We start from the raw sequence: 10,142 nt of genomic DNA on the forward strand, positions 1-10,142 counted from the left end.
CCTGTTGTTCCAGGGTCAGCTGTACTTATAGTAGAGATCCTATTACTTCAGTGCTCCATTTCCCTCTTCCTTAATCATCGGATGTACCAAAAGTGGAACTGAATAGACGTCGTGGCAGTGGCAGCACTGCAAAGCTTTGGGGCTCCTCCAAACAGATGAATGGATTGGATATATGAGTGTTCATTATATTCAAACATAAAAATTAGAAAATAAAACGTGGAGTTAGATGAAAAGCCTGTTCATGGATCATTTACTTTATAAAAATTAATCTCATGTCTTTCCACTCTTGTCAAGGAAAAATAATAAAAATAAGAACAGAAATTAATGGAACTGATAGGAGATGTGACAGAGTTCAACAACAACAACAAAATGCTAGCTGCAAACAGTTTATATAGATAAGAAAATAAGGACACATCTGGCAACAAGGGTCAAGAAAATTAGAGATAAGGCACGGAGAAGCCACTCTGAAATGAGAAATGCTGTCACACTTTCAGTTTCAGCAAAGATTCAAAAGATACAACAGTGTTATGGAAAAGATATGCTGATAAATTTAAAATTTACAGAAAACAGGCGAATCCCAGAGAAAAACACGATTTTCCATGCTAAAGAAACAGAAAATCTTAATATTATTAAAAGTATTCTTGACAAAGAATACACGAGAAGGCAAAATTATTAGCCAATCTCATATAGTTACACAAATGCAAAAAGTATACGTTAATTAATAGCAAGTTAAATCCTGCCATGGCTAGCACAGGAAACGCAGTATGACAAAGTCGTGTTTAACCCCAAGCATGCCACGTTGGTTTAACATTAGGAGATCTGTGAAGATAATTTAGCCCATTAGTGAAATAAAGGAAGGAGGAAAGGAGGATTATCAAAAAATATTCAGTAAACAAAGGCCTACAAAAATTGACAACCAATCAGCAGTAAAACTGACAATAACAGGAATTCTCAGCAATTCATAAATTGAAAGATGTTTCTTTAGACTGACAACAAATATTAAAAAAAAGAGTAAACTGCATCAAACATTATACTTAAAAGCGAAACGTTGGAAGCATTCCCTTTAAAATCAGAAGAGAGACAAAGATGACTTACATGACCATTTTGTTTTAGCATCACACTACATTTCCTAGGCAGTACAGTGAGCCAGAATGTATATAGGCATCTATACACATGTGAATTAATAAATGTGTACAAGGGAAAATAAAGCTGTCAAGAAAACATAGTTACCTTCATGTAAATTCGAGAGAGGCTAAGGAAATTAAGATTAATGATAGAGATTAATAAGTTTGTTGAGTATAAGACAAATATACACAAAATAATTGTGACAAGTAAAAAGTACCGTTTCCATTTTGAATATACCATTTACAGAAGCAAAAATTATAATGTTCTATAAAATCAAATATGAATCGGATTCCATTGGCAAGTCTTCAGACATACCTGAACACTCATATGCTTTCCTGTTCTTTAGTGAACAAAAAGCTAAAGACATGAAACTAGTGTGTGTGTGTACATCTGTGTGTGTGTGTATGTGTGTGTGTGTACACATTAACCAGAACCCCTTACAGCTCGGGTACTAAATGTGATTTCTGTTGTATCAAGCATATGCACCATCCTGAGACTTGGAGGCATAACTGAATGAGAAGGGAGCCACGTATGGCTCAGTGACATGGTCAACTGTGTATGATGGGACGTGTCTCTGGTTCCTATGGAGCAGTCACAGCAGAGTGCCTGGAATGCATACCTGTCAGTTAGCACAAAGGCAGCAGTGGTGTTTCAGCTATAGCAGTCCCAAAGCGTGAGTGGACTTCCCCTGGCTGCATAGCATCCAAGCCGGCTTTTCTGGCCCTCACAGAGTTTTTGTCAGCTATGTAATATATTTTATTAACAACATCTTATTTTTATGAAATAGCTATTAGAATGAATAGCTGGCATAGGCAAGTGGGAACTTTGATTGATAGAGTCCTTGACACCAAAATTGGTTCAAGCCAAGGGCCCTGGAGGAAGTGGGAATCTGAGAAAAGTTATTTGGCTTAGGTGCATCTGAAGACAGTAAGGATCCAACTGACATTAGAGAATGAAATATTGGTGTCCCATAGCACACAATGGTGAAACAGTTGCAGGAGTTGTCGCCTGTGGTCACTTGAATGAAAGGCCTTTGAAGTCAATGTGTCCGTGGTTCAAACAGATGTTGTTAGGGACTCAGAGGACGCTCCCTTCCCCACAGCACTGAGAAACACATTAGTGCGGGGGACGTCTTCATCTTCGAAGTGTTCTGAAGTGGCTGACATTTGTAGGCCACAGATGAGATGGGAGATCCCCTCATTTCAGTGGGGATGTTGTGGTCGTGGAGTTGCAGGCCCAGTAGGAGCACTTAACCTCCTGCCTCAAGGTGAGTGTTGTTTACCTTAATAAGCAGCAAGGCTGGAAGGATAGTCACATTGGTTTGACCTACAGCAATCTTTGAAGGTGGCTAATTGATCAACAGATCCCTTGGATCTTGAAATACCTGAACATACTGCAAAGTTGCATTTGATCAGTGTAAAAATAAATAAAATATAAATAAGTATTGATTTATAATAAGATATAAGAACATAAAAATAAATATATCAAGCTCTAGATCTGGTGACTTGAGCTATCGTGATGGCAAATGGTAGTCCCTTACTCAATTCCCACACTTGACCCAGAACACGATGAATGAGTGGACTACTGAGGAAGGACCCTACAGTGAAGTCGCAAGTTACTGCAGTAAATCTTCCCAGGCTTAGCCAAAGGGACTGTCAGCCATTTACCGCTATTACTGTGCATTTGCTTTAAGGACAATTGCTCTAAGCCAGAGCTCAAAAAACTTTTCCTGGAAGGGCCAGATGACCAATATTTGAGGCTTTGCAGTCCTTTCAGTTTCCGATGGTGCTATTCAGATCTGTATTGTAGAGCAAAAGCTGCCACTGACACAGCATGTATCTTTTCCAATAAAACTTTATATACGGACAGGGACATGTGAATTTCAAATAATTTTCACATGCCAGGAAATACGATTCTTCTTTGGATTTTTTTAACCATTTGACTATGTAAAACATTCTTAGCTTGCAGGTCATACAGAAACTGGCTCGTGGGCCATAGTTTCCCAATCCCCACTGTAAGCTAATGGAATCACTAGGTCCCCAAAAAGAGCACCGAGTGGAAAGTCAGCAAAGTGAAGTGGCAGACATTCCTAAGGCCTTCGGCCAAGCATAAACCCAAAGCTGATGCCTTTTAACATAGTGGTTTTCAACCTTGGTTACACACTGAAATCACATGAAGAGTTTTAAAAATTTGATTGATTGGGTCTGCCCCCAAATCTGTTTTAATTGTTGTGGGTGTAGGCTGGTGCCAGTGATTTCTTCAATCTTCCCAAGTGATTCTAGTGTGTAAACAAGGTTGAGAACTGCCTGAACAATTTAAATGATGAGAGTGCAAGTATTTTACAATATTTAGTTTAAAAATCTTATAATTGTGGTTTTGGAATAATAATATTCCAATAATGAATACATAGAATATTCCAATCATAATAAATACGTAACTGTGCTCGAAAGTATGAAATAAGAATTCCCATGTAATAAACGGAGAATGCTCTCCTTCAAGGAAGGAAAGAAGGAAGGGAAGGAGCGAGGGAGGGAGGGAGCGAGGGAGGGAGGGAGGGAATGAGAAAGCACAGTGGTAAGGCAGGGGCCACCAGTGGTAGGGTCAGGGAGGAAGGCTAAACCACTGACGAGCCCAGAGCCAGGTATGGGTTAAAGCCAAGCACCCAGGAGCCCAGGGCTGACTCGACAGTGAAGTCTTCTCTTCAGGAGACGGTCACAACCCAGGGTAAGCGTGGAAGGGACAGAGCAAACACAACACATGGAGTGATTGGCACTGAGGGAAAAGGAAAAAGAGAAAAGCCTGGAAAAGACCTAAAGAGAGAATTTCCCTAGAGAGATAAAGGAGTGGTAAAGGTTGAAATTATATCCATTGTGTAAGAAGAGAACACTGATCAGGAAGATGGCTGATTGAACACAAGGGTGGAGTTTCACTTCCTCCTGAAACTTCATTAAAACAACATGAAAGGTAAACAAATCAATAAAATGGTATATTACCCAGCAATAAAAAGGCAAGAACATGGGTGGATCTCAAGAAAAAAAATTTATGCTAAGTTAAAGAAGCCAGACCCAAAGGAGTACAGGATGTGTGATTCGATTTATATGAAATTCTAGAGCAGGAAAAGCTAATATATGGAAATGGAAATCAGATCAAAGTTTGCATGGGGCCAGAGGAAGAAGAGGAGATTAACTGGGAACCTTTAGGGAGTGTGGCATGTGCTCTATATATTGATTAAGCTGGCAGTTAACCCTAACCCCTGATTTTTACATGTAAGGAACTGCGGATCAGGAAATGTTGGGTGAGTCATGTAAAGTGTTGCAGCTTATTAATCAGCGAGGAGATACTCATATCTGCTTATCAATGATAAATTGTCCTTGTTATGCTGCGTAAGGAGGCAACAGGTATAGTGCTTCACCCTAAGCACCTGGGAAGACGCTGACCCAGACACAAACATCCTTTTATACAAGCAAAGCATAGATCTGAGCGAATAACTATTGTGCATTCCAATCACCCATTTATAAACACAGTTGACAATCTCAAGTGTTCCTTTACCTTGACTTTTTAATGTTTATACTTACACATAAAAACATAAGCATTCATTAATATCTTCTTCTGAGGAACCATAAAAACATTAACATTCATTAATATCTTCTGAGGAACCATACTGTAATATACAGTTTTATACCCTGACTTTTTTTTTCACATTGTATCATGTGGTGTCAGGAATATTCTGTCTTGCTTTTTGTAATCTACCACTTAAACCCAAACTGTTTCTTCAATAATGATGCTTTTTCTTTTCTGAGCCGCGTTTGGAAATGGGAACTTCAGCTCCCCCCACCATTAATCCTTCCACATGCCTGTTTCAGGCTCTGAACTTTTAATTTTGGTCCCCTTAAACAGCATGTCAAGTTGCTTCCCACTGGGGCTGCCCAGTTTTACTGTTCCCACTTTATAAGATACACTAGTAGCTGACACTGCAACCTGCCCCCGTACAGCCATCCATTTTACTTTTCATAACAACAAATGCTACTAATACACATTCATCCTTTACTAAACACCAGATACTGTATTAAGTACCCGACCTAGGAATAGCTAACTTATTTGTAGTGCTCATTAGGTCACAGGCACTTCTCCAGGGGCTTTCAATGTATTTCCATATAGCAACTCAATTCTCACAATTACCTCATGAGGTAGAAACTATTACTGTCTTCACTTTGGCGGGGGAGGGGGGATGGAGGAACTGAGTCACCGTAAGGTCAAAGTTACTTGCCTTGGACCATACAATTTGGCACCAGTATTCAAACTCTGATCGATCTGACCTCAAATCTTTTGCCCATAATCATTCATGTGTGACTCTGTGTTCAGACTGAAACGAGCACTGGGATGGGACTCACAAAGTCGGGTAGGCAGTGATGAGTGTGGGGTCTGGGACCAAGGTGCCCTGATCTCCAGCCTTCTGTCTGAGAGGCCTATCGCTGCACGCTGTTGCCCTGTACTGTCTCTCCTTTCACAGACTGTGTGGGAACTCTTTCTCTGGTGTTCCAACTGAAGGTGAAGTAACAGAGACAGACAAGCTACACATGGAAGGAAAGGAAGGTTTCCAGCGGGTGTGTGCATATGGCCAGGATGAATTCACTCCTTAGAGGCTTTTTCATTTGTGTTTCATTCTCTTCCCAGTGCTCACCCTCATTTTTCCGGCCCCTACATCCATCCCTTGGCCTTTACACTCTGTATGTCAGGTACTCACGTCCCTTCTTTTCCACCTGTGCTTGATTCCAATGACAATCGTTTCTACCCCTCTTCTGACAATAGCAGCCACTCTGGTCCCATCGTCCTTCTGTGCCAAAGAGCCGGTAAAGCACGGCCGTGTAGCTCTAGGTATATATTTAGGCAGGAAATACTTTGTGTGATAATTTCAAAACGGGAAATGTCTGGGTCAAAGTATAAGAATGACTTCTGAATGGTTTAAGCATACTGTAGGCAATTAGGCTGTCATACACTGTTAGCAGAAATGCATATTGCTGTAACTATCATCACACGTCCTTAGAAAACTATGTCTTACATAGAAAAATATTGGTGTGGTTCTTCTGGGAAGCTGAAGAGCAGGGACTCAAGTCCTGGACCTACCCTGAAGCCCAAGCTGTGCTCCACTGGGTTCTTGGGCCTCCACCACTGGGGATGCGCTATAACCCTGGTCAACCCATGGGCATTGTTCCTTTTTTTTTTTTTTTGGTACACAGAACTCTATCACAGTACTTGCATAATTTAAAGAAATCAGTCAAACACCTATATGAAAAAAATCATTAAAGATCATATTAAGACTAAGACCAAGGAGCAAAAACTGGTCATATGTAATACAGTGGGACCCAGAAAATGTAGAGTAGGATCCAGTTTGGGGGGCAGTGCATTTACCAACATGATTTGGAATACATGTATCTGTAACCTAGTTATAAAAGCTTATAATGCAAAATATTAACACACACCCATGCACACTCACACTTTTCTCTTCCTCTGAGAAGTAAGCCATGCTTACTGTCTGTCACAAAGCTGGGCACCCACAGTCATGCCTGCAGGTCCGGAACCTTCCTCCCCCACCCACCAGACATCCTGGAAGAAGTTGTGTCAGCTGGATTCAAGGAAAGTTTCTCCTTGTTTCTGTGTCCCCACTGTTTGCAAAAGCCTCCCTTCCTATGATCAGAAAAGCTGTAGTATTAGTGTTAGTCAACAGGGAGGGGCTTAGCTCTGTTTCTAACTGTACATGAATGAAAAATATTAATTTTGCAAAAGCAAGAATCAACACATGCTAGTTTTACAAGCAGGTTATGAAACAGCTTTGCAGCCCAGTTTTTCTTTTTTCTTTTTTTTTTGTCTGAAATAAATAGATGTGGGTGGAAATGGTTGAGATCTGCGGATTCTCAAATGTGGCTTTGTTGATGATCCCAAGTCGCCATTACACACATTCATTTACCAGATGTTAATTAGCTGTTATTCTATGCCAGGCATTGGCACCCCAAAGGGATTTCTAATCTCTAACCCTGTGATCCAGAGAGATGTCTCTTCTGCTTCAAGACAGATATCTCCACTTGGTCTGAGGTACCTGGACCCACCCAAGCAGGAGCGACCAGCACCTGGTCACAAAACATCATCCCAGGTCTGCTCACAGAAATCTGTCCCCGAGACCTGAAAGCTCACCATTAAAGGAGAACCAGTGCAGTAGCTGGAGGAACACTTAGGATGTGGAGGGAGACTGATAGGTGAGGACACAATCCCCCTTCTGCCACATACTTGGCTGAGAATCCTGGAAAGTTTATTGTATCTAACCCCTGTGAGCCTGAGAAGGGACCGTGGATACAATCGTCATGGGGTATTTGTGAAGAGTTCAAAGAAATCTAGTGAGTCTGCCCAACACTGAGCAAACGTTGGTTGCTGCTGGGCAAGCGTTGGCTTACTTCTAACCATGTTCTCTCACTACCATAGCAGGGATGCTGTTGCCATGTACTCAGTGGCATAGCCATGATGTAGGCAGAATTCCAAAACGACACAGGAAGTCGCCATATGAATACACATGATGTCATAAAGGATACTAATGACTATTTCTTCGTGGGAGGATCAGCTCATAAGTGGTGGAGCCTGAGGGGCAACCCAGGCAGCCTGAGCGGGAGGCACTAGTTGCTCTATGATACTCCTGTGATCACTTTGATTCTGGCAGCACGACTGTGAGACAGGAATCAGACTGAGTTGCAAATGTTCAGTAAGTGAATGTATGCGTGTGCGTGTGAGTGTGCATATGGGTGCGTGTGTGTGTGTGTGATAACCCCTCTGTGGCTTTTGGTCACATACCCACTCTCCTGGAAGAGTTCCAAAACAAGGCAATGCCTGAGATTCCAATGTCTGAGTCACCTTGCTGAGGGAGGTCTCTAGCCCTGTTCAGGCACCTGATGCAGTTGGTCAGCCGGGGGACTGCGGTAGCTGTCAGCTATCTCCTTTTACGCTTTCCCCTCAGCAACGTTATTTCGGAAGGAATGTGGGTTCTTGAAAATGACTCTGACTCTTCCTATACACCGTACGTAGACCACATGCCCTTACTGCTCCCTTTAAAATGTGAACTCTTCCCTTTCATTGCTGGATTTCCCTGAAAACGAGTTGGTTGCCCGGCATTCTCCAAAGGTCACCAATAAGGTTCCTCTTTGTTGTTGTTATTGTTGATGAGGGTCATTATGAACTCCTGGCTTTTGAACATGTTGGTGGGCTTCAAACCATTGTGATGTGGTGTTGAGCAGAGGACTGAAATGATGTGACTTGCGCTCTGCTGCTGGGCTGAAAACAGACAGGTAAGGGAGCCAGGATGAAAGCAGAGGGGCCAGCTGGACAGCAGTCCAGTCCAGGAGGTAGATGTTGGTATCTTGGCCAGGGTGGGGGTAATGGAGGTGGTGAGAAGGGGCTGGCTTCTGGACATATTTTGAGAGAGGGGCCGAGAGAATTTCCTGACCAGTTGGATGTGGAGTGTGGGAGAAAGAGAGCACACCATGTCCCCTCCGAGCTTTGGGGACTGAGCAAGTGACATTTGTGGGTCAAGTGCAGTATCTTTGTTTACTTTCCCTTTCAGTGCCACACAGGAAAGTCCCAAGGTTGTGAGTAGCAGGATTGCCCTCACATCGGGCCGCACAGGGAAAGCAACCCCTTCCCCGTGGAGTTCACCTGAGGCCTGGTCGTAATCACTCCATCGTGGAGTGATTAGCAGTGGACGGATCTTTACACATAAGCGTGCCCTGAGACAACATGGAATAGTTAATGTACAAAAGGCACAGCACACAAACCTAGAGAACTTTAAGTATTACAACCCAAAGGAAGCTGGTTTCTAACAGTGTAATTACCATAATCCTCCCTCCCCACAAGCCACTAGTATGATTATCTGCTGGTTCACTGTTTCAGTGCAATGTGTTAAAAAATAAAATACCCTTAGTGAGTCCACCTAAGGGGAAGAGATTTGACACGACCTTATTTCTGCAGGAGCCGAAAAACTTCCAAATCTTTTCCCATGGTGAATTAGATATGTTGGAGGGGAGAATTTGTGGGTGGAGGGGTGAACAGCAACACCATTCATGGGAGTGAATACAAGGTGAGGTGTACCCAGGACACTTTCTAAGCGTGCCTGTGGCTTCAGTGTCCAGTACAGTAGATGTCAGAGTAAAGAAAATGAACAAGAGCCAAAGCGAGGCCTTACAGAATGATGAAAGGATCAGGACACCAGGGAGACATAAAGATCCTAAATGTGTACGCACCAAACAACAGGCCCTCAAAGTACACGAAGCAGAAGCTGGTGGAGCTGAAAGGAGAAAGAGCCAGATGTATAATTATAGTTGGGGCCTCCCACACCCACCTCCCTCTTAGCAAGTGACAGAAATACTAGAGAGAAAATCAGCAAGGATATAGGAGACCTGAATACCACAGTAAACTAAGGAGATCTGCATGACATAAATAGAACACTCCGCCCACCAACAGCAGAATACAGGTTTTTCCCCAGGGGTCTCTGTAGCATTCACCAAGTTAGACCACCTCCTCGACCATCAGAGAAGCGTCAGTAAGTTCAAGAAGTATTGAGGGACTTCCGTGGTGGTGGGTGGTTAAGAATCCGCCTGCCAGTGCAGGGGACACAGGTTTGAGCCCTGGTCAGGAAGAACACACATGCCGCCGAGCAGCTAAGCCCGTGTGCCTCAACTACTGAGCCTTCACTCAAGAGCCCTCGAGCCACAACTACTGGGCCCGCGTGCCACAACTGCTGAAGCCCGCGCGCCTAGTGCTCAAGTTCCGCAATAAGAGAACCCGCCGTAACGAGAAGCCCGTGCACCACAACGAAGAGGAGCCGCCGCTTGCCGAAAGTAGAGAAAGCCCGTGTGCAGCAACGAAGACCCAATGCAGCCATAAATAAAGAAAGAAAATTATTTAAAAAAATAAGAAGACTTGAAATCTCCCAGAGTGTGCTCCCTGGCCACGATGGAATCAAATTAGAAACCAGTAAT

This window comes from Hyperoodon ampullatus (assembly GCF_949752795.1).
Source record: "Hyperoodon ampullatus genome assembly, chromosome: X".
NCBI lineage: Eukaryota > Metazoa > Chordata > Mammalia > Artiodactyla > Ziphiidae > Hyperoodon > Hyperoodon ampullatus.